The 25,367-nt window shown below is 43.3% G+C and overlaps 1 protein-coding gene across 3 annotated transcripts in view; it reads right to left on the bottom strand.

Moving 5' to 3' along the window:
* The window catches only part of LOC144053400 (A-type voltage-gated potassium channel KCND2-like), a 73,427-nt gene that overhangs the window by 40,818 nt on the left and 7,242 nt on the right, over window positions 1-25,367 (bottom strand). The gene's annotated exons all lie outside the window — the stretch shown is intronic.

Here is a 25,367-nt window from a genome sequence, read left to right on the forward strand (position 1 = left end):
TTTGAAATGTGCGTTGAGACTAAAATTAGCTGACCATTGACGTTTCAACAAACCAATACTTCTACATAGACGTGCTGAAAATCGAATCATGTTTGTCAGTGATGACTTGGCAGGAGCAAAATCCTGTCATCTGCTCGTTTTTAAGCAGCAATCTGGCTGCCCAACTCGTTGTGGTGCGTCTACTATCAGGGCAATCCAGGACACGCAGAACGCTGAGTGTCGACAGCGGGAACTGAAAATAGTCGATCCACTTTCTAAGCTTGAGGTCAGGGTTCAGGGTTCAGACCCACAAACGTCTCGGACTTTAGATTCATCGGGATTTAGATTACTCTGAATGATCAATTGCTCAGTTAAGAGGTTTTCCAAAATACTCTCATCCAAATATTAAACCTTCTTTGCTTCGAACCTGGCAACATTAAAACCTTGAATGTTGTTTCACAAAATGACTTTGTCATAAAATGTGCTTAGTACCTAATGGAAGGAATGTCAATTTTTATTGACGTAAGTCTTCTAGTCATCACCGTGAAAAAAGCAATTCATGAGTTTGAGATCATTCGTCCAAGATTCAACTGTATTGTCAGGCCCGTTCTGCATACCAAGCGGAAAAAAACACGACTTAAAAACAGATTATTCAAGAGGGAGGAATAATCAGTTTGGAGACTACGTGCCGAGACTGACGTCAACTCGGCTTGCCAACTGATCGAAACCTCATGACTTATTCAAACGGCGAGCCAACGGGGACGTCTGAGAAGAACTTTCTTTGATTATCAAGCATGAAGTCGAGAATTAGCGCGGATGCCGCACACATTTTGATTCCACTGCGCATGCGCTCGGCGTTCATGCCGCAATCTGAAAGCGTCGCGGCTGCTTAGCGCCAGAGGCTGTTGAAAGAAACAGAAAAAATAAATACAAATCATGCTGGTGGAGCGCTTTCTAGCCTGCAGAGGTGGCAAATCCAGGTCCAGAAAGTAAAAACCCTGCCACAGGTGCTAGTTAGCTAGCTCCTTAGCTCGTTTACCTGCTAGGAAGCTACCTAGCTAGCGAGTACCCATGGTGCTCGTTTATCTGCTAGGCAGCTAGCAAGAAACCCTTGTAAATTCACAGCAGTCACATGAGAGACAGACAGAGGTGGCAAATCCAGGTCCAGAAAGTAAAAACCCGGGCACAGTTTGGCTTTAGCCCCTAATGCTAGCTAGGCAGCTCCTTAGCAGGTAAACGAGCACTATGGGAGCTTGCTAGGGAGCTAGCTCGCTAGCACTTGGGGTTAAAGCCAAACTGTGGCAGGGTTTTTACTTTCTGGACCTGGATTTGCCTCCTCTGTCTGCTAGCTAGCTAGCACCCATGGTGCTCGTTTATCTGCTAGGCAGCTAGCAAGAAAGTTTAAAACCCTGGCATTAGCCATTGATGCTAGCTAGCTAGTTAGCTAGCGCCATAGGAGGTAAACGAGCACCATGGGAGCTAGGTAGGGAGCTAGCTAGCTAGCTAGCTAGCATAAATGGCTAAAGCCAAACTGTGGCAGTGTTTTTAACTTTCTTGCTAGCTCCCTAGCAGGTAAACGAGCACCATGGGTGCTAGCTAGCTAGCAGACAGAGGAGGCAAATCCAGGTCCAGAAAGTAAAAACCCTGCCACAGGTGCTAGTTAGCTAGCTCCTTAGCTCGTTTACCTGCTAGGAAGCTACCTAGCTAGCTAGCACCCATGGTGCTCGTTTATCTGCTAGGCAGCTAGCAAGAAAGTTTAAAACCCTGGCATTAGCCATTGATGCTAGCTAGCTAGTTAGCTAGCGCCATAGGAGGTAAACGAGCACCATGGGAGCTAGGTAGGGAGCTAGCTAGCTAGCTAGCTAGCATAAATGGCTAAAGCCAAACTGTGGCAGTGTTTTTAACTTTCTTGCTAGCTCCCTAGCAGGTAAACGAGCACCATGGGTGCTAGCTAGCTAGCAGACAGAGGAGGCAAATCCAGGTCCAGAAAGTAAAAACCCTGCCACAGGTGCTAGTTAGCTAGCTCCTTAGCTCGTTTACCTGCTAGGAAGCTACCTAGCTAGCTAGCACCCATGGTGCTCGTTTATCTGCTAGGCAGCTAGCAAGAAAGTTTAAAACCCTGGCATTAGCCATTGATGCTAGCTAGCTAGTTAGCTAGCGCCATAGGAGGTAAACGAGCACCATGGGAGCTAGGTAGGGAGCTAGCTAGCTAGCTAGCTAGCATAAATGGCTAAAGCCAAACTGTGGCAGTGTTTTTAACTTTCTTGCTAGCTCCCTAGCAGGTAAACGAGCACCATGGGTGCTAGCTAGCTAGCAGACAGAGGAGGCAAATCCAGGTCCAGAAAGTAAAAACCCTGCCACAGGTGCTAGTTAGCTAGCTCCTTAGCTCGTTTACCTGCTAGGAAGCTACCTAGCTAGCTAGCACCCATGGTGCTCGTTTATCTGCTAGGCAGCTAGCAAGAAAGTTTAAAACCCTGGCATTAGCCATTGATGCTAGCTAGCTAGTTAGCTAGCGCCATAGGAGGTAAACGAGCACCATGGGAGCTAGGTAGGGAGCTAGCTAGCTAGCTAGCTAGCATAAATGGCTAAAGCCAAACTGTGGCAGTGTTTTTAACTTTCTTGCTAGCTCCCTAGCAGGTAAACGAGCACCATGGGTGCTAGCTAGCTAGCAGACAGAGGAGGCAAATCCAGGTCCAGAAAGTAAAAACCCTGCCACAGGTGCTAGTTAGCTAGCTCCTTAGCTCGTTTACCTGCTAGGAAGCTACCTAGCTAGCTAGCACCCATGGTGCTCGTTTATCTGCTAGGCAGCTAGCAAGAAAGTTTAAAACCCTGGCATTAGCCATTGATGCTAGCTAGCTAGTTAGCTAGCGCCATAGGAGGTAAACGAGCACCATGGGAGCTAGGTAGGGAGCTAGCTAGCTAGCTAGCTAGCATAAATGGCTAAAGCCAAACTGTGGCAGTGTTTTTAACTTTCTTGCTAGCTCCCTAGCAGGTAAACGAGCACCATGGGTGCTAGCTAGCTAGCAGACAGAGGAGGCAAATCCAGGTCCAGAAAGTAAAAACCCTGCCACAGGTGCTAGTTAGCTAGCTCCTTAGCTCGTTTACCTGCTAGGAAGCTACCTAGCTAGCTAGCACCCATGGTGCTCGTTTATCTGCTAGGCAGCTAGCAAGAAAGTTTAAAACCCTGGCATTAGCCATTGATGCTAGCTAGCTAGTTAGCTAGCGCCATAGGAGGTAAACGAGCACCATGGGAGCTAGGTAGGGAGCTAGCTAGCTAGCTAGCTAGCATAAATGGCTAAAGCCAAACTGTGGCAGTGTTTTTAACTTTCTTGCTAGCTCCCTAGCAGGTAAACGAGCACCATGGGTGCTAGCTAGCTAGCAGACAGAGGAGGCAAATCCAGGTCCAGAAAGTAAAAACCCTGCCACAGGTGCTAGTTAGCTAGCTCCTTAGCTCGTTTACCTGCTAGGAAGCTACCTAGCTAGCTAGCACCCATGGTGCTCGTTTATCTGCTAGGCAGCTAGCAAGAAAGTTTAAAACCCTGGCATTAGCCATTGATGCTAGCTAGCTAGTTAGCTAGCTCCATAGGAGGTAAACGAGCACCATGGGAGCTAGGTAGGGAGCTAGCTAGCTAACTAGCTAGCATAAATGGCTAAAGCCAAACTGTGGCAGTGTTTTTAACTTTCTTGCTAGCTCCCTAGCAGGTAAACGAGCACCATGGGTGCTAGCTAGCTAGCAGACAGAGGAGGCAAATCCAGGTCCAGAAAGTAAAAACCCTGCCACAGTTTGGCTATTAACCCCAAGTGCTAGCTAGCTAGCTCCCTAGCAAGCTCCCATAGTGCTCGTTTACCTGCTAAGGAGCTGCCTAGCTAGCATTAGGGGCTAAAGCCAAACTGTGCCCGGGTTTTTACTTTCTGGACCTGGATTTGCCACCTCTGTCTGTCTCTCATGTGACTGCTGTGAATTTACAAGGGTTCGGGCCCAATAAACGCATCATTACCATTTGGCCGCTGTGAAGATTTATTGCTCAATTCGCCCTAAGAGTGTGGCAGTAAAATGTTGATTTAGTACAGCGCTAATGCTTTAAGGATGGAGGTGGCCGATTTGATGACATCACTGTGTTTGCCTGTGATTGGCTGTTTGGAACAGCTCATTCGCTTGCACTTGTATTGCAACGGACCTCAGCTTTATTGCAGTTCATAAGTTTGCAAGCCCACGATAAGTGCAGATTTACTGACGGACAGCCCTGAGCTCGACTGGAAACGATGCAACTTGACCCGGAGCTCGGTCCCTTTTTGTTTGAAACTGAAACCAAGATAAGTGAAAATGTGATATTTTGACATTTTTGGAGAATTTTATTTACTGCAGAAAACAATATGGAGCTACTTGACTCATTCGGCAATTTTCAGCAGTAACAAGTTTTGTGTACAGTTCATTTGATCACTTCATTATTTTTAATGCACAATTAACGCCTTTAAAAACACATTTTGCCACTTGCTGTTGGCTGAAAATAGTATTACAGGTGGTCAGGAAACAGGTAACGACCAATCACGGCTTAGCTGTTTTCTGGCTTTGATCATTTGACGTTCGCAAACCATGATTGGTCGTTACCTGTTTTTATTTTAGAGTTGGTTGAACTCGATTTGATGTGTATGATTCCGGATCGCAATATGCTGCACTTTGGAAACGCTTGTTTATAAAAATGCGCTATAGAAATAAAGTGGATTGGATATTCCGAGGGGGAAAAAAATCACAAATTTATGAGGAAAAACCTCAAATATTTGCGACATTAGAAGTTAATTATATGTGGCAAATTTGAGAGAAATAAACTCTATTCAGTAAATTGCAAGGTGGATTTATGAGCTCTGTTGTACTTACTGCAAAGGACAAGCAGCGTCCACAGTATTAAAGTGTCTCTTTACATCATGAAAGACAGGCGAATATTAAACCAATATTTATCACATTCATTTCTAGAATGGCTTGCATGAGATCAGTGGAGGGTGTCTGAAGGGCTGCCCGTAACCGGAAATAATGGACGTGCACGCCGGCCATTACGGCGCCATCACATCAATCCGGTACGGACGCATGGAGACGGTCAGCGTTGAGACTGTGACGGTGACACCGACACACCTGCGAGAGGAATTAGCAGAGGGAGAAAATGTAGCCCCGAGCGGCCCCGTTTTGTGTCTGCTTGACCAAACGGACGACATTAGGTGATGCGTGCGGCTATTTATAGCAGCTGGGGCATCGCGGGAAACAGCTGCCATGCGTCAGGGTGACAGGCTGACATCCTTCTTCGCAGCAGGACCGCCGTGCCAGGCCGACAGGAGGAAGCAAACCGAAAACCAGGGCACAGTCTCTTATCATTCCTCCAGCGCGCACGCAAATAAAATAATCTATGGAGCCCGTGGCGAAGACGGAACAATGAAAGTGGGTTAACGCCGGCATGGCCGGCCAGCGCGGCTAGCTGCCGTCCGCCAGATCTTCCTTTACGGTCTCATTCAAGCGGGATATTTATCACCGGGAGCTTTTTATTGTGCCGCGCTGGCGCCAGAAACTGGCACGAGATGGCACGAAAGATCTGGGAAAGGCGAGACGGCGGGCGAAGAGCGAGGCTACGAGCCGCCAAAGAGCCTGCCGGTCGCGACGGTCTCCTTTCGGTGTTGTCGATGGGCTGTAAAGCCACAAAAAAAAAAAGCCCCTGCTAATGTGCTGCCATCAAAGTTTTAGCGCACGCTCTGAAAGCGACGACAAGCTAATCTCTTACATAAAAGCCGACATTGATTGCGACACGCTCGGAGGATGAAAGACGCTCGCTGATGGAGAACATTACACGCCACGCTCCGTAGAATTTACATGCAGGTGGTAGCTGATGGTTGACTCGTGGCTGGATTTTCTTTGACGCCGTATAAATGAGCTCCGTCTGGATTCAGAGGTCGCGTGTGAAGGCCGATGATGTCGTGACGCTAATAGAATATGCTGCCTTCGTTTCATGTTTTTTTTTTTTGCTTGTATTACTGCAAGCCACTATTCAGTCATAGAAAATGGCAGAGCTGTCAAAATTCATCGATGAATCGACAACTCTAATCAGGTAATTATTTAGAGCCATTGTTTAGATTAAAATTGCCGCTTTCAGTCTCTCAGCAGTGATTCTTCTCAGATTTTTTGGTCCTTCATCAGACTGATTATCTTTTGTATTTAATCAAAATAAGACATTTGCAAACATTTACTTTGGAAAACAATGAGTGAACTATATTGTTGTTTTCTTGCTAACTGTGTGTCCTACCTTTTGATTTTTTTTTTTTTGTGCTTTTGTCTGTGAAAAAGGTCATCAAAACGACAAAGCTGGCGGGTGCGCAATGCTGTCAAATGCAATTCTCCGTTTGTAATGCAGCTTTTGTTGAAGGTCATGCAAACCGTCTTGCTTTTCTATGCGACATGAAATCCCCTCTTAAATGAGGGATCAAGTGACATTCTTTGAATTCTTTTGTTTGGTCCACGCCGCGTCAATGTCATCGCAAAATCTTTGTTGGCCTGTCGCTGAGTGTTTTTTTTCTTTTTTTTTTTTTTTTTGGGGGTGATAAAGAGGCAAATGTCAGTGTCGGGGATGCTCAAAGCTCGGCCATGATAAAAGCCGCCTTTCTTTCAACTTGGAGTGAACACTCGTTTATCACGTTTCGGACTAAACCGCCGTAGGTGAACTTCTAACATATAGAGAGGCCAGATCTAAATCAAACAATGTGTGTGTGTGTGTGTGTGTGTGTGTGATAAAGCGCGACACATCACGCGCACAAAAGTGTTAAACAAAAGTATGAAACGGTCGCTGTGACATCCATATTGCCAATTCGCAGGGAGGAAATTGACGCTGGTTTACAATGAAAATGCCCGATTAATGCTGGGGATGCGTTCCAGGATTTGATTATTTATTGATTTATTTTTTAAAATGGGATTCAAATGAAATAATAAGACATTTATCACACAATCATTAAAATGAGATGGTGGTTATATTTCCCCCCAATTTGACAATATTTCACAAATTCTGCCAGGGTATATCAGCGCAACCATTAAAAACATTTTTTATTTTATTTTTTTTAAATATGGTTTTACCTCTCTCACATACTACAAATGTTTCCTTAACACCGTTCACCCAAAAAAGACGATAACATGACTTTGCTTGCTCAGTTCTCCAAATAAGAGGCCAAGCTTGCTCGCTTCAAGCCGTTTGTCACGCCCAGTTGAAGGATATTTTTGTGTTAAAATGTTTAATATTATTCTTTTTAAGAAAGGTTTGCTAGCCTAATGCTAACATATAATGCAAAATGCCATAGGCCGTCTTACAAAAATCAGCATGGGCGTTCCAGTCATTGAGACTGGAAACAACTTTTTTTTAATAAAAGGTGTCAGGTGATAATTTAAAAAAAAAAAAAGTTGTAATTAATAGCAATAGTTAACACGATTAATAGCAAATTTTATATCTGTTCTAAATGTTCAATAAAATATATTTTTCTAAGTTTTCATACTCTTGTTAACATAAAAGTGGGAAAAAATGTAAAACTAATAGGCTGCATCTTTTAGTCATTGATATTGTAAATTCATAATAATTCATAAAATTGAGTTCAAATTAAAAAGATGTACTGTAACGAGTGTGATATTGATTTGTGTTGAGGTCATTTTTCTGCCACTAGATGGCATAATTGCATTTGTAAGACATTGGTGACAGCTCAGTGCATTTTTCTTTTCATATTAAGAGATATTTAAAAGAGATATGAAGTAACTTGTGAAATTCTGCACATTTTTTAAATCTCTCCACAAATATGTGCATTTTTATTAAATGTATTACTGCAAAATTTTGATGTGGACGTGTCTGCTGCGTTGCGACTGGAATCATGAATCGCGCGTTAAAAAAATGTGTGCCTTTAAAGTAACTTTAAATTAACTCAAATGAAGGCATTCATTTTCAAATTTTCGGTATTTTGTTACAAATAGAGCAAACAACTCACATATATTTTTTTCTGCTGTGTAAGAACAACAAATATTACAATTTTTGGCAGTGTAGTAGAGACGTGAACGTCGAACCAAAAAATAATCCCCCACCCCCCGTGAGGACTTAGGGAGTGTCACCACCTTCCCGGCAGCGTCATGTGTGCTGCAAAGGTCCCTTCAAAGGTTTGGGGAGGCGCAATCGAACGGACGCTCGTTGACGGTTTGCTGCGGCGACGTCTCCAATCCAAACTGGCAGCATCAGCAGCCATTCCGACACGCCACTGCAGGGAGCGCTTGTAACTCTTTGACTGCCAGACGTTTTCAGAAAAGGGATGCCGTGGGTGCCAGCCGATTTAAGCATTTTTGACTGATCTTTCAAGGTCCACAGAAAATTCTGTGTTTGGACTATGGAAACACACATACTACCAAATGAAAGATTGGACTCTCATCGTTCATCAGAAAAAAAAAGTTTGTTTCTACCTTATTCTGTTTTTCAGTAATCAACAATAGAAAATGGTTAGTTTCACCTCTGTTTTGAAAAAACGTATTTTAACGTCTTTGGCACTCCTCCATAGGATTTTACTTAACGTTATTTCACGTTTTTGGCAGTCAAAGTGGTAATGATTAGGCAGCCATTGAGCTCCATTAAAAGAAAGAGAGAAAAAAAAAAGTGCTTCAGCCGCATCTCGCGCACATTGTGTGCTCATTAGCGGCACGATGACATGAAAGTAAAAGTAACAAGTGCGAGGCCGGCGACTTGCGCATGTTTAACGCCACAATTGATTACACCGACTATTTCCACGGGGATGATGTGACCACGGGGGGGGGGGGGGGTGTCGTTTCGCACACATTCATTTGGCTGTTATTTCAATAATTTAGTCCCACTCGTTGCATGCTAATTAGTTTCCCGACCTTGAGGTGAAGTCCTCTACGGAAATAGAATATGCATCTCAAACAACGAGTCCGAGCCGCGCAAATTGCACCAGGGAAGTGGAAAAATACCACGACGGGTCAAATGGTCTTTATTTACTTTTGTAGCTTGCCTGTGATTAGTGTTGACTTGCTTCATTTATTGCATATGCAGCACGACTCGACAAACTTTTCGACTTACTTCTTACCTACTGATCAATGCCACCACTTTGAATACGCACCTCTGAAAATAAGTCACGTATTCACTTTTTGAGTACTGACCAATACCCCATTGTTTAACTAAAATTCTCAACAACAGTAATTATTCAGTGATTTGGGTCTTCATGAAAGCAGACTGTTGATCTTTTATGTTTCATGAAATACGTTTGCAAACATTTGTTTTTCATTTGCAAAACAATGACCAAACCCATCAATACCATTTTTTTAAATCACTAAACAATGCAAAATAAACAGCAATCAGGGAGAAAATGCTTTTATAATGCATCATAATGCAAAAAAAAAAAAGTATATATATTATTATTTAATTAATGGATTAATTAATCGATAGAATAATTGATTCTGAAAATATTCCATAGTGACAGCACGACATCTGAGTAAAACATTAATTTTCAAGGTTTTTGGCTGCGCTGTTAATTCAACAGCAAATGTCGAGTCTTTGCTCGTCTGCTCATTAAATTGGAGATTCAAAGCAGGAAATATCAATGAGCGATGATTTTCTGAATGAAAGCCATCTGTCCCTACACGAAAAGTAATTAACTCCTCAACTTAATAAGAGGTTTTGCCTCCCTCGGTAGCAATAACGGAAGCCTTGGATTTGACTTTGTAACCTTTTGCAGACTGTTCTAGATTTCAATCACTTGCTTTCTCATTTCTTCTCTGGCTTGTTTGGATCGCGGCATGCTGAATTTCTTCATGAGCTTTGTCTATTTCATGGGTTTCTTGACTCAACCAATATGGCGGTAATCGGACCTGCGTGTTTATACCATACAAGTGTTTGGTTTCTGGACTTGTCTGACTTCGAGCGTGTTGAAATTTCTTTCTCTATTGCCGTAACAAGCCGAGATTTACCATCCAATCTTTATGGTCAACTCAAAGCTGTGCCAATCACCCTCGTAAGGAAAGTGCCCAAGTTTTGGCTTTTGGTTTTTTATTAATATTAATATAAAATATAAAGTATATGGAAAAAAAAATCACTGTCTGATCTGAAATTGCACCCAATTGTCCAAAATATGTTGAAGTTCACGCTCCAAAATTTCAAAATTATTATTGTCATTATTATATCGAGGAAACAAATTTTTATAGTACACATGAGTAAAAATGTCCAAATTTTGGCCCATTGACTCCCATTATAAATAATATTTTTTCATGTTTTTTTTGAGGCACTGTACACAATGATGTGTTGTGGTGCATTTCCCGCGATTACCCAATTTATCCCTTCACTGGGGCATCAACTAAACGTTTTTTTTTTTTTTTTTTGGACTTTAGCGTCATAAAAGCCATAATACACCAGATGGGGCGAGAGAGATAATTATAATTTTTGGTTGAGCTGACTTATGTGCTTCCTATGTCCCAATTCTTATACCAAAACAAAAAAGGCAGGGTTGTTGGGGTCGAGAGAATGTGTTTTTATATCTATACAGATGTTAGATAGTGTGCGCTTAGGACAATGCTTTTATTGTCCATAGAGGGCATCGAAAACAAATAAATAAATCAAAACTACTGTATATATGTGTGTATATGTATGTATGGATTGGTCTGATGCCACTGAACATTTTGAGTGGTCGCAAGTCAAATAATAGTCAGAAATGACTTAGATATCACAATAGTAAGCCATTTTTACTTGTGTGGGGAAAAAAAAAAAAACCTTATGAGGGGTTTTTTTTAAATTAAAGCCACATATCTCTGCCATCTACTGGCGTCTATTTGTCATTACAGTTGCATAGAAGTTTGAATTTCACAGACGAGCTGGGCAAGACCCTATTCCACGTTCTTGACGAATATATTCGTTGGTGGCAGTAAAACGGTTGGATTCTCATTGCGGAATGTGGATTTACTTAGGTTGCCTTTGTGATATATTAAAATTGACGTATAAACGTTTTCTACTGTAGACAAAGAAGAAACGTTTGAGTATCGTTGCATGCGTTACGGATCTTGCATGTAATTTAATTGGAGACGATTCCACGGAGTTTTCGATGTCCAAATCATCACTTGTGAGAACCCCATTCGATGACTCTCAAGCACGTTTCCCACTCATGAATGTGCCAATCTGGTCAATTTTTTTGTCATGTATTTATCACATGATGCCTGCACAGATCCAATCCTGATTGTCGCGGCTCGAAATCGACGCGCTGCGCCGTTGGGCGTTCCGACAAAGTGATGAGGAGGCATTTTGTGCGTCTGCATCCTAATATCCGTGACCGCGCCAGCCATTTTCATCTCTATGTAAATGCTGAGTATGTAAATACGGCGAGCAGAAACTCGAGGAGATGGCAACGATGTGATTTTTACCCTGGGATTTATCATTTGTGCATTATTTGATCCACTGATCTCTTGGCATACGCTTTCAATCTTGTATCTTTTACAAGATATCAGCGGGCAGCGACGGAACGAGGCAATATATCTTGCTCGCATCCGTTCACTGGCGCTAGGTCAGGCTTTCTGGGGCTGTTAGATTGGATTGAAGTGGCGCCCCCCGGCCCAGAAAATGCTCTCTAACAACAATGAAATTGAGGTGATGTGTTTTCTCGCATCCCGTCTTATTTCAGTTAATGCCGCCTTCATTCCAGGTAACTTAAATCTCGTTGCAGAAAATTCCATTCATCTTTGACGTGCTCGTAAAGAAGCGGATGAAAATGCTGAGCGGTGGCCAAAAAAAAACAAACAACTCGGCTAATTCTGTATTTTACATAGTCACATTACATTAGCCCCCCGAGTGAACTGACCCTCCCGCCCCTTCTTCGCCTCCCCCTCCTCCAAACCCCCGCAGGCCACGAGTGTCAGTCGCGGCGCCTGCAAGATGACTTGTCAAAGAAATGAAATCAAACGGAAGGACAAGCGTTCTGTCCTTGCCAGCGAGATGATTATTTATCCATCTGACCATCCGCAGTGACGCGTGGCTGCTTTTAGACGCCGCGCCCCGCGTAAGCCTGGCCATCATCCGCACTTCAGTTCAGGGATGAGTGCTCATCATAAACACTTTGTATTATTCAATACCAAATGAGTGTATATAATATTAATGCACCAAACATCTTAGCGTTTCCTCCTTAAGCCACATTTATAGGGTCCGACTTGAAGTAATGGACCAGAACAAGTTCAAACCAGCATGTTGTAGTCGTCGTGGTGAAATATTTGTGAAAGAATCAGAAAAATCTGAAAAATGATTGGTTAATAGCACTGAAAAAAATGCACAAAATGAGTTCTTAGTGTTGTTTTTTTGTTCATGAGTTTTGTGCTGTTCTTGAACGAAAGTTCCCACGCGCACGCATCACTTGAGAAAGAATTCATAAAAGATTGTTCCGGCTGACGTGACCCTTATGTATAAAGGAGTGTCGAGTCTCTCATAACGTTCTCGCGCAAACCAACTCGAGGGTCCTGAGTGACAAGCAACGCTGGCGGTCGTTCGGGACTCATAGAACCGTAGTTGCATACGTAACTGTCAGTCTATTTCGTCCCTCCCGACCGCCAGGCGGCGGTGCTGAAACAGCACGGAACGCCAAATACCAGCCATGTCACGAAGACCCGGGAAAGGGTACCTCACAGAGGGGCCTCCGCAGGACCTCAAACCACATTCGGTGGATGAGGAGAGGTGACATCCAAACTGTAGAATCTGGAGAACGTGCAAGGAGACGACCAGGAAGCAGCCGCACAAACGTCCTTTCCGAACTGCCCGTGACGTAGACACACTCCTGGTGGAGTGACTGCGCACCCCAGGAAGAGGGGGACAACCAGAGACCCGGTACGACTGCTGAATCATCTCCCCGATCCAACATGAGAGGCGTTGCTTGGACACAGCAGCCCCTTTTTTCGGGCCGTCATAAGCCACAAAAAGTTGGGCGGATGCACGGAAACATGCGTACAATCGTGTCCTTGCGCAGCATCCAAATAAGAGCGGTGCGTCCTTACAGGACAACAAAAACCCGGGGCATCAACCCCATCCGTCGACGGTGGAGCAAAACGAGCAAGACAAATAGGATAGTTGGCTTGAGAGCTAGACAAAACTTTTGGCACAAACGCAGCATTTGGCCACAATGTGACCCCTCCCCCGTAGCTGATGACAGTCTCTGTGACCCGGCTGGAGAGAGGGGGCCGGCGTCGGAACTGAATCCTCTACCCATGAGACAAGGTTGTCACCACCCATGGGCCCGAAGTGAGGGCAGCCCAGTAATGGAGCTGGCGACCCTCGGGCTCATTCCCTGTCCCTCCCGGATTTAGAGGTCCGGGAGGGTTGGAAGTCCGTGACATGTCCCTGCGAGGGACGACGAGGCCAGTATCCCCCCGTAGGCCGAAAGGACTACACATTGCGTGACAGAGGGGCGGCCGGCAAAGCGGCTCCGCTAGAGTTTGACGGAGCGGAGGGCCTGGCAAGGCGAGCGACCTTACGCCTTACGTGTGCGCTCCAGCCGGCCCGTCGCTGCAGAACTGAACACATGACCCAGTACCACAGGGAGGTGACGCAGTTCCTTCCGGCAGGGCTCACGCAAGGGAGATGGAGCCAACCAGACCCGACGGCACGCCTGGATGAGCAAAGACATACTACGGTCACGCTCCCTCGAAAGGAGGGATGAATCCCTCATTGCCGCGTTACAGAACGATGTCGCCTCATCGACTTTGTTGTCTTTCAAAGCTGCGGAGAGAGCAAGTAGGAGATGCGGCTGCGCGTTGGTCAAGATTGCTACCGCCGTCGCCGCGTTGTACGTTTTAATGACCAGTTCGTCCATCAAGCGCTACTGAGAGCTAGGGCGCCTTACAGCCTCCCTAAGGGCTTCCTGCGGGGAGACGATGAGTCAGGCCACAGAATAGTCAACATCAGGCATACGATCCAAACCAATAGAATTAAGACACCGCATGTTTGCCAGAGCACGGCGGTCCGCCGGGAGTTGAGGAGTTACACTAGAGTTGTACCAGCAGGAATGAAGGTCTGTCAAAAAAAGACAAGATTCCGGGATCCAAAAAGACTCGTTTGAGTAGACCATCGGAGAGAGGCCCGTTGCCCCCGTCGGCAATGACCGCCCCTGGGCAGCCGCTGCGTCCGCGCGAGGCGCAACAACCGTAGCGATCTCCGGAGTGTGGACCGTCGCGGCGGCGCTCACGACTGCGTTACAGTCAAGACAGCAGTCAATGCGTCCCTCTTCGGGCCAGAAGGAGCCGCCACATTGCTGACAGCGAGCGTCGTTGTCCGTAGCAGCCGCCAATCAACGCGCAATGAGAGCGTGCAAGTCAACAGGCCGTCGTCTTCGTGTGGGAGAGAAGGCGGAAAAACGGCCTCTTCACCAACGGAACAAACAAATCCACGAGTGCTCACGGCAGCACGTCAGTCAACGTTTGTGTCGTCACAAGGTAAAGACGTCATGAAGCCATCAACCAACATCAGACCGCATAGGTTGAGAGGCAATACAAGTTGGGAAAAGATACGCTTAACCGGATCACACGAGCGAGTTTTAAAACAAGCCAAGCAACCGTAGGCAAGACGTCAACAGTCGCTGACTCACGGACTTGAAGCCTCACGCGGCGATGAGGAGCCATGCAAAGATGGAAAGGGGAGCGCCAACGTTTAGACATGAATTAAAAAGTGAAAAATACACCGAGCCGTCGCAGCCAAGGGGGGCCGGAAACCCCGCTGCCCCAACCAACATGATCTCAGGCCACCAGCGACGGATACGCAGACGAAGAACAGCGGAAAATACCGCCGCGAGTGACAGAGCGAGAAGGTTCAAAGACGTTCCCAGCTAAGCTCCTCCTTTATACACGAGGGTCACGTCAGCCGCAACGATCGACATATCCTTTATGGATTCTTTCTCGAGTGTGCGTGGGGGATTTCCGTGCTGTTTTAGCACCGCCCCCTGGCGGTCAGGAGGGACGAAATAGAAGAGTCATTTTTGACATCTGGTTAGGATTGGAAGTTCATGGTCCTAAATGTACCCCATCGCCTCCCCCAGTAGCTTTGATGAAAAATGAAATAAATAAAAAAAAAAGCTGAAATTTCTGGTAATTTTTGAGAAATGCTTTTGATTGGTTCTTTTGTGACATTCTAATTTGTTGAGAAGGGGAATTTGTGGTTTTCATTCGTCATAAACTAAAATCATCAAAATGATGAAATATTGAATGTGTAATGAAATCTATTATAATATATAAAATTCACTTTTTTGAATTGAGCTACTGTTTCCCACAATGTATGTCACAGTAAATTGGAAGACGTTTCTGCATTTATTTCAGCAAACCAAACAGAAAAAGCACTTCCCGCTTTTGTTGTTGTTGTTTTTTAAGAGTCTTCCACCACAATCGTAATCTCACCAGCGAAAGGCTGCTCCCCCCCCCCCCCACCCACGCCACCATTTCACGGTGATTTGCAGTCCGAATCTGGCGCCGAGCACATTTCACCAGCAGGCGCTTCTCATTAAGTCACCTGTCACTTCAGCTCCATTATTCCCGCCTGGTATTAGCGTCGCCCCCCCCGCCCAATAAAGCACCTGCAGGGGGGGCGGGCACGAGTGTGGGCTAATGGGGGTCTAAGTGGCTCACACCGGCTACTTGCGCTAAACACATCAGTTTGCCCTCAATGGCTTGCTGATTTTCATAATGCGCGTCCCGTGCACAATATCCAAGTCCTTTCATGGATTCCACTCGCCACGAAAATGACAACCGTTGCAGTACGATGAAATACAGGAAATGACTCACAGTGACCCGCGGGTGCCAAAAGTCATCACACTTTGTACTTAAATATACTCTAGATGCCAAGACTAGTAAAAGGACCGATTGAAAGAATTGGTAGTAAAAAGTAAAAATGATTTTTTTTTTTTTTTTTTTTTTTTACTGTCATTTACACCCCCCCCTAGTGGCCAAGGTGGGCACACCAGAAGGAGCAGCACAAAGAATGGAACCGATGCATTAGATCTAGTGTTGTTCTGGTGCCGATACCGGTATCGGGAGAATATACTGCATTAAAACAGTGGTATCGGTATCGGCAAGTACTAACAAGTAACATGCCAATACCATTTATTATTTCCGACACTAATATAGGACTTTGGATGCAGCGTCTTGTGTCTGGCTTGTGCATGACATTTACTGATGTGTGACGTGTTGGCTGCATTATATCCTATTGGCCCGTGAATGCTGGGCAGGGCAGCTTTTTCATGTTGGGGGAAAAAACAACAACTCGGTATCGGTACGGAATCAGCATCGGCCGATACTGCAAAAGTGGGAATCGGAACAACACTAATTACAACATGATGCACAAACTGAATCATTCTTTACATTCTGCTTTATTCTATGTATGGAGTAGCAATAGAAGGATATTATAGAGTGCTATTTTCTTAATTAAAAACACTTTACAAATGTTTTTATTATTTTTTTGGGGGGTGGGGGAGGCCGGAACGAATTAGTGGCACTTGTGTTTCTTTCAATGGGGAGCGAGGATTTGACATACTAGTTACAAGCATGGTGACAGAAAGAATTAATTGTATCTCAAGGATACTATTGTACAGTTATTTGTTTAAAAAAAATAAATACCAGTTATTAAATAAGATGCCAAAAAAAATTGAATTAAGCACTGTAATAAAATATTTAGTGCTTAGTTGCTTCCCTCCACTGGCATGGACTGTTTATAGAACTTAGTTTTTAGGGGGAAATGAAAATCAAATCTCCACCCGTACCTGCCAGAGGGTATTGCAACTTATCAAGCCACAAGTGGCGTTTGTTATCTCCGGCGTGCAGATTTTTGTCAAAGTCCCTCAGGAAGGCTCTCCGTCCATTTCATGTGGGCCGTGCACGGGTCGTGACCTTTGCATGTAAGGTTGCGATGACATCGGGGTCGGGGTGTCAAACGAGCGTGTATGATAATGCTTGGACTTTTATGGGCCCTGCGGTGCCCCCCCCCCCCCGTGTCTGTTAACCTTGCCTTTGCCGTGACATAAATCGCGCCCTGAGAGCTTTATAGGCCTCACTCGGCGAGTCGCGTTTGATGGGTGGAGTCGCAACGCACGCAAAACCAGAGGCCGTCAATTGCGTTGAATGACTTTGCCACGTTGGTCACATGTCCAACAATCCAAAATGACGACGCGCATCCGTATTTATGATGCCAACGTTGGCCGGTGTTGCCCAATAATTGTGGAATTTAAAGACCTGTTAACGATGAACTTGATTTTACAGAAGATGGCGCTAAACGTTACAAACATGAGTAAAATTCTTTAATTGTGTGCAAATTGGGATTTTTATTCTCCGCACTTTTTTTTGCTCACAAATAATATTCGCACATAATGTTTCCGATTTACACCGTTCAAATTTCAACTTGCTTCAAAAAATAGGCAGGTTCGAATCCCACCTCTGATTGTACATTGCAAATATATCCATGGCCGTTATGCTAAGTGATCTACATGTTTACCAACTGACTATCATATCAGGAAATGGATTATAATTTCACTGAAATGATGAAATGTGTGTTCGATTTTCTAAATAAATACGCCATTAGCCATGAATTTGAACAATCGCCTCCCACCACGGGAACCAGGGTTCAGGCCCCGCGTGGGCCAGATTTGAGTACATTCGATGGTTCGATTTCCCACTCAAAACAGATTGAAGTTTTCAAGTTTTTTTTTTGCAAGTTTTCCTTTTATTCATTTGTCATTTAAGTACAATTAAAAATGTGTAATTTCCACATCATTTATCTTTCAATTGACTTCATAAGCACATGCATTCAAATCTTAGCATTTAGCTAATAGCATTCAGCTTTTCAGCATTCTCACGCAATTTCTGAAGAAATTGCACTTTGTGTAGTTCATTCAAATTAATTACAGCCGCCTGTCAATAGTAAAGATTCTCACATTTCTGTCGTCCTTAATGAAAATAGACTTTGTGGTTAGTCAAAATAAAATGTTTACAAAAACGGCTTTAGTTTGGTTAGCAACGATCCAACTTTTGCAGACTCAACCAGTAACTGAATCATATTCAATTTGTTTGCGCATTTGCTGCACTGTCAATTTGAAACGATATCCTGTTTTTGAACAAAGGTATAAAAACCAAAATGTGTTTTCCTATTTGATTGAATTAACTGAAAACGTAATCAATAGATTAATCTGTTCTTAAAATATTCGTTAGCTGCAGCGCTAGTTATTACTACACCAACTCTTCCTCTGTAGATGTTGGTTGGCTCCCCGGCCTGTCGCTGCCTCAACCGACATCAATTGTATCGGCATTTCTTCAAGATCGACACCACATAGCTAAATATTAGACAATATTAACCCTGGAGACCCCAAGAACCCTTTTCTTCTTTGGAAAATTATGAATTATACATTAAATGACTGCTATAAGTTCACTGAACACCAAAATATATGTTTTTTCAATTTTAACCCTTGTTTTTGAACTAGCTCAGAGTTGCTAATTTATCAAAAAAATATATATATAAAACATACTCCTAGGCATTCTGCAACATGATATGAAATAGATTAACAAAAAAAACCACAATTTTACCATCTGATGGTTTGCTGAGAAGATGGTTTTGTTTGGATTGATTTCCAGCTCAACAAAACAGCATGTTTGTTGCCAGCCATCTTGTCACCACCACTCTGGCTCATGTAAGTGCAATATTCATCCACTAGATGGCCCCATGCAGGGGTCAGAAGTGGCACTCTGGACTTTTGAAGTTAAATTTGTTAAAAAAAAAAAAGGTCTTTCTTATTTGAGTAGCAGAATTTATAGGGGCCAAATTTGACCCCGTGGGTTCTCCAGGGTTAAAATTCTTCAGATCACAAAACTTTAACTGAGAACGAAGCCTTTTGACATGTCAGGGCCACCGTAATTGTCGCTTGTCGTGAATGCGAAAGTTTGCCAACCGAGTCGGAAGTTAACGTGCCTCGTAACGAGTCACATCGCCGCGTCCGTTTACATTTGCACACTTAATACAAATGTCAGTCAGAGGAGGAAGAGAAAATTAAGTTGTCCGCACCTCGGAGACCTCACTGACGACTAGCGCTGTGACGGACGGACGGCGTTATTAAGCCCACATGCAACACTGGACTACTGCGGTGATGTTAGTCATTCTCCGCAGACGATAACAAATAGATTTTTGTGAGTATTGTTTTTTTTTTTTTTTTTCTTCATTGTTATATTATCTGTCTGTGCGGACACTGTTTGTATTCAAATATCTGTTCTAACACCGCAACACAGAAGCTATTCTTTAGTTTGTGTCGTTCGTCTATGGCATTTCCAAATATGTGTTAGCATTAAGCTAACAGAATTTAAGGCAAAAAAACAAGGGCAAAGGGTAGGGTATGTGCGGTTCATGAAAAGTACTTTTGTGTGTATCTGTCTGTCTGTCCGTCCGTCCGTACCCGCCACCACGCCAGGCCTCAGTAAGTTCTCCCCACTCCAGCTCCCTTGTGGGCTGCGCTTGATTTCCGCTGTTTTCACAGCTGCTCTCAGCAGTGCACTCCATTACACCTTAAATCACTTAAAAGATCCGCCGCAACAAAAAAAGTCCCTCAGCAGCTAATTCGCCTCGACCGCGCGGAGCGTCTGGAGGAAAACAAGCAAACACTGCAACATCTGATTCCACTCTCATATGAAGGCCGACCGTATCGTTTCTGTCGGGATGCTTTGAGAATCAGCCAGTCGTGCTTTCAGTTCAAAGGAGGGCGCAGCGATTAATTCAATTTAAATCGAGTCGTAGAAGATGCAGTTTTCAAATTGCAAAGGCTGCAATTTGTGCTGGGCTGGCGGGAACCTGCTTCGTTTTGGTGGATCACTAGACTTTATTTATATGTATATATTGCAATATTGATGTATAATAAATCTGATTTATTTTATTGCTTGTGTTTGTTAAAAAATACTTGAAAAGAGGACCTTGACAAATATAATTGCATATTAACTCATTCACTGGCAGCCATTTTCACTGAAGCAACCCCCTTTGCTCCCGGCTGTTTTACTGGATTTTGACTGATTTTCCTAGGCCAACTGAATATTGTGTTCTATTGCTAGAAAAACATGGAACCCACCAACACAAAGATTAGAGTCTCTTCTTTCATCAGGAAAAAAAAAAGCTATAATTATATCTGTTTCCATTTTGCAGCAACTAGCATAAGAATATAGCTAAGTTTAATCATTATTCACACATCTGTTGAAAACACTGACAAAAAGAGCTTTTTGATCTCTTATACTCTGCTGGCACCTGCTGGCCGTTTTTTTTTGTAATAACTACCATTGCTTTTGGCGACCTCTTCATGTCAGAAGCTGCATCAAAGCCTTCTGTATGCTCTAGCATAAAAAAAAACACACAAAATCCGTTTTTGGGAGTGCAGGACAAAGTATTAAAAAAAACTTATAAAGAAATATGTGTCAAATGGAGTGGTTTGAATTGGTTGAGAAATGTGGAAGGAGAAAGCAATCCTGTAGAATACGCCCCTAATAGGAGAATTTTATTGTAGGAAAATGCGAAAAATGTATTTTGAAAAATGATTGTGGAATAGAAATAATGTGGAACTTTTTATTTTATTTTATTTTATGAAATAATAGCACGCATATCCTTAATTTCTGAAATTGTTTATAATCGCTTGGCAAATGTGCAAGTAGGTAAAGTAGCTTCCTGTAGCACACAATGAAATCATTTTGCATACATTTTGTGATTCAACCAAGTAAATATTAAATTTAAAATGTAGTTTTCATGGGTTTCCATCGGCCAAAACTAGCTAAGAGGCAAAAGGTCCAATTTAACGTATGACAGATATTTAAAGATCTGAAGTTGGAAGCAGAAAAGAAAATTGGCCAAAAAATGCCCTCCCCCGGGGAAGTTTCATTACATTTGCATTAACACAGCAAAAATGCTTCATAAAAAAGAAAATGAGGTGGACGCAAATGGCCAGCAAAAAGCCCAGAGGCGTCACAAAGAAGCCCGGATGGCTCCACTTCTCATCATATGGCCAATAAATAAGCAGCGTAAGAGGGCGGTGTCCGGCGCTCGGTGGCTCCGAGCGCCAGATACACGGAGGCGTGACACGCAGCTGCACGGCGCTATTGATTCTCCGCTGGTCCTTTTCATCCAGGCTGCCTGCCAAGTGCCTCCGAACAGGAACCCCTGCTCTCCCAACGTCTGCACGTCTGCTTAAGCACAATCAATGAGGCATCAGTGGGGGGGGGGGGGGGTGGGGGGGGCGGTTGCAGAATGCACGCCACTGTCTTAACTTTCACGGGGTGCGCGTAAGGGAAATTGAAAGTATATGTAGTGGAAAGGCATCATGATAGCGGGCGGCCACAAAGCATCATTGACTACCAGACTTACGGTGGAAGCTTTTGAAAAGGTTCCAAACGCGGGCTCCCTCCCTCCCTCCCTCCCTCCCTCCCTACCTCCCTCCCTCCCGCCAGCCAGTAGCGCCCCGCTAGAGCTTATTTGCCGCGCGTTGCAAAGAAAGACTGCTGGATTCATATCTGACTGTTGGTCAGATGCTGGATCAATGGTCCCTGCATGCTGAGCCCGGGAACAACCGGCAGAATAACTGGTTTTCCCTGATCACATTAGTATTTGAAGCTTACTGGTGGAAAACGACGTTTTTTTTTTTTGCCTCGCTTCATGCGACAGCCAATGACAATCAAGATTAAACTACGTGCTCAAGCACAAATACCACCAATAGTTCCCCGAGTGGAGCCTACACTAGGGCTTAACCATTTGAGTTCAAATAACTTACTTTAACCTCCAGGCTTTCTCTTTGCTCTCATTTTAAATCCATCCATGTTGCTACTAGCCTAACTTAAGCTAGCGCTAAGCTAGTTTATCGCTCAGGTGGGATGTCCAAGTTTTCAAACTCCTTTTGGTTTGTTGCTAGCACTGCGTTAACATAACTAGTTATGGGTGTACAGCAAAATCGGCAGTGTTAGATTAACACTGAGTGTGTTAACTCTAACACTAGAAAAATGTTTATACGTGTTCACACCAATGAGTGTAAATCTGACACTTTTCAAAGTGTTACTTTTTTCACACTTAACCAGTGTTAAAAAGCTACACTGGTAAATACTGAGTAATGTTGAAAGTACTCTACACGAGTGTTAATGTTAAAAATGTAACTTAAACTACACGTTGCTCTGGTAAGTGCAGGGATGTGATTTTTCCGCTAATTCGCGGAATTCCGCTTTTTTTTTTTATCTCCCCCCCAAAAAAAAAAAATTGAGATTTTTTTTTTTTTAAATATATATAGTAGTTCATTGTGTATGCACATGACTCCGACAGATAACATCTTCTGCTATAACAAAGACATTTGTGGTATGCTCTAATATGAGTTACTTTTCATTTGGTCATGATACAATTATTTGTTCATGAAATTTGAACCCCTCAACATTATTTATGTGTTAACTTAGTAATCACATTAGTTAGATATGATGATATTCTCAGTGATAGTTTCTAAAAGCAAAGGCAGTCCAATGTTTTTGAATGTGACTGATTTTGAGTTGACTAAAACTGCCATTTTATATGGGATAGTTCAATATACATTGAAAATTTATGCTGTTGTTTTGTCTATTTCTTTGTCATGTCAGTGCATTGAAAGTACTTAAAAACACGGAAAACCCATGAGCGAGTGCCAGCGGCCCCAAGACCCCCGGCTAAATTTTCAGATAATTTCACTTTGGTCAAATCACATCCCTGTAAGTGGTACACAGCAAAATCCCCAGTGTAGTGTTAACTCTAACACTAGAAAAGTGTTTATATGTTTCCAAACCAATGAGTGTAAATCTCTCTGGCAAAAATATGCTCTGACGTGTTCTGACTCGAATGGGAAAATTCTGAATCGACATACGTTTTCAACAGCAAATTCGCTAGTATCAGTGGCTGGTATCGGGATATTTCACGAGTATCTGATACTTTGAAATAAGGCCGGTTTCTGCCCGATATGTTACCAGATAGGTGTCAGTACTCCAGCCCTAGTTTTTGCACTTTCGCGTGAACCGATGCTTTTCATAATGGAAAATGTGTGCACCGCAAGCGCAAAATGAAGCTCAAAGTGATGGCATTGGAAGTGTCAGTGGAAGAGGCAATCACACTTACTACTGAGTTACAGGAAAGAAATGGGAATATCATAAGGAGAAACACAATGTGAGAGTCAATCTGTGGGAAAGTTAAATCTGTGGATAAAACACTGGATGAGATTCGGAAAAGACGACAGCACGAAGAAAAACGAAGGGAAAAAAGATAGCTCGTGATAAAACGTCAACTTTTCTGTATTTGTTGTTTCTGGCATTTTAAAAAATGTCAACTTGAGCAGAAAAGATGGCTTCTCTCAATCAGGCCGCCGTTGGTTGACGTCCGACAATTTTTCCTAGGAGGAAATGATGATAAGTGTTTGAATTTGTTCCAGGCTCAAATTATCGCCATCATAAAACTTTGATTAACTGGACGCTTTTAAGTAACATTTTTTACGCTCTGTCAACTGCCATGCAAAAGTAAGCGAACCGCTGTATAATTCAACAAAAAGTAACTGCAGTTGGCTGGCAACCAGTCCAGGGTGGACGCCGGCCGCCTTGGCCACAGTCAAATGGATGAGAAATAAAGAGATGGAAACGAAGCTTCAAGAAAACGAGACAAACGTCGACTTTGGTCATTTTCATATCAATTTCCGGCCTTTGCACTTCTCGCTACTTTTGTATTTACTTCTGTTTGCTCATTTGTGCACATCAATTTAACTCATTCACTCCCAGCCATTTTCACCGAAGCAACCCCCTTCGCTCCTGGCTGCTTTACTGGATTGACTGATTTGGCAAGGCCCACAGAATATTGTTTTCCATTGCTATAAAAACATGGAACCTACCAAAAAAAAAAAAGATTAGAGAAAAAAGTATATTTGTATCTGTTTCCGTTTTGCAGCGTTTAGCATTAGAATATAACTTAAGTTTCATCATTATTCACAAATCTGTTTAGAACAGTGGGGGAAAGAGCTTGTTTGCAACATGGCCCTGGTTGATCTCTTATACTCTGCTGCTACCCACTGGCCGTTTATGTAATAACTACCGTTGCTTGAAGCATTCTCTCCAGTTCAGCGGCGGCATCAAAGCCTTCTGTGTGCGCTAGCACAGCGGTTCTCGACCCTGGTCCTCGCGTACCCTTATCCAGCCTGTTTTCCATGTCTCCCACAGCCAACACGGGTCTTTCAAACGGCTAGCTAATGAGCAAGCTCTGCACGAAGCCTGATAACGATCTTCAGCTGTGTTGGCTGGGGAGACATGGAAAACAAGCCGGATAGGGGTGCTCGAGGATCGGCTCTGAGAAACAGTTTACCTTAAGTTGATCACGTTTTCAATGTCCTTGATTTCCATTTTAAGGTCTTTCAATACTTTGTCCTTCACTCCCAAAAACGTATTTGTAACTTTTTTATGTTTTTTGATGCAGCTTCTGGCATGAAGAGGTGCCTTCAAGCAATGGTAGTTATTACAAAAAATGGCCAGCAGGTGGCAGCAGGGTATAAGAGATCAGCCAGGGCTATGTTACAACAAGCTCTTTTCCCCAGTGTTTTCAACAGGTTTGTGAATAATGATGAAACTTAGCTATATTCTAATGCTAATTGCTGCAAAACAGAAACATACAAATGAAAAAAAGAGACTCTAATCTTTCTTTTGGTAGGTTCCTTGTTTTTTTTTCAAACCGCAATAGAACACAATATTCCGTGGCAAAATCGATCAAAATCCAGTAAAACAGCCGGGAGCGAGGGAGGTTGCTTCAGTGAAAATGGCTGGGATTGAATATGTTTAGCTGGATATCAAGGATGGCGCACATTTGTTGACTGTACTTGACATTCAACGCAAGTCAACAATCTTGGCATATTAGGATAACTAAAAGTTACTAGTGAAGCAAAACTACTAGTTATCAACTGTGCTACTAGCACTACTAGTAAAATTCAATTAATTAACATCTAGCGCGTCACTAGTAATACTGGACGTTAACTAGCTTGAATTGTGACATAGTCGTCGCCCTGCTAATGTGGAGAAACGTCATAAAATAGGGGCTAAAATTTTAGTAATAAAGTTTTAGCCCCTATTTTAAAACATTTGTTTTACTATTCAAAAAAAGTCAAATTTTATTCAAATGAATCACAAAAGAGTCTCAAAGGGCGCCCCAGTCATTGTACTAGTGCTTGGTCCTCCCGCTGGGTATCAAATAAAAAGCTCAAAGGTTTTTGTTTTTTATTTTTTACAGTGTTCTGGACCGTGCAGCTGCTGCATCCCTGCCTGATTTGTGCTGAGCTCGTCCGTCGTGGATCACGACCCAGTGACACAAACGTCTGCATTCGCC

The sequence above is a fragment of the Vanacampus margaritifer genome, chromosome 6, assembly GCF_051991255.1.
Source record: "Vanacampus margaritifer isolate UIUO_Vmar chromosome 6, RoL_Vmar_1.0, whole genome shotgun sequence".
Taxonomy (NCBI): domain Eukaryota; kingdom Metazoa; phylum Chordata; class Actinopteri; order Syngnathiformes; family Syngnathidae; genus Vanacampus; species Vanacampus margaritifer.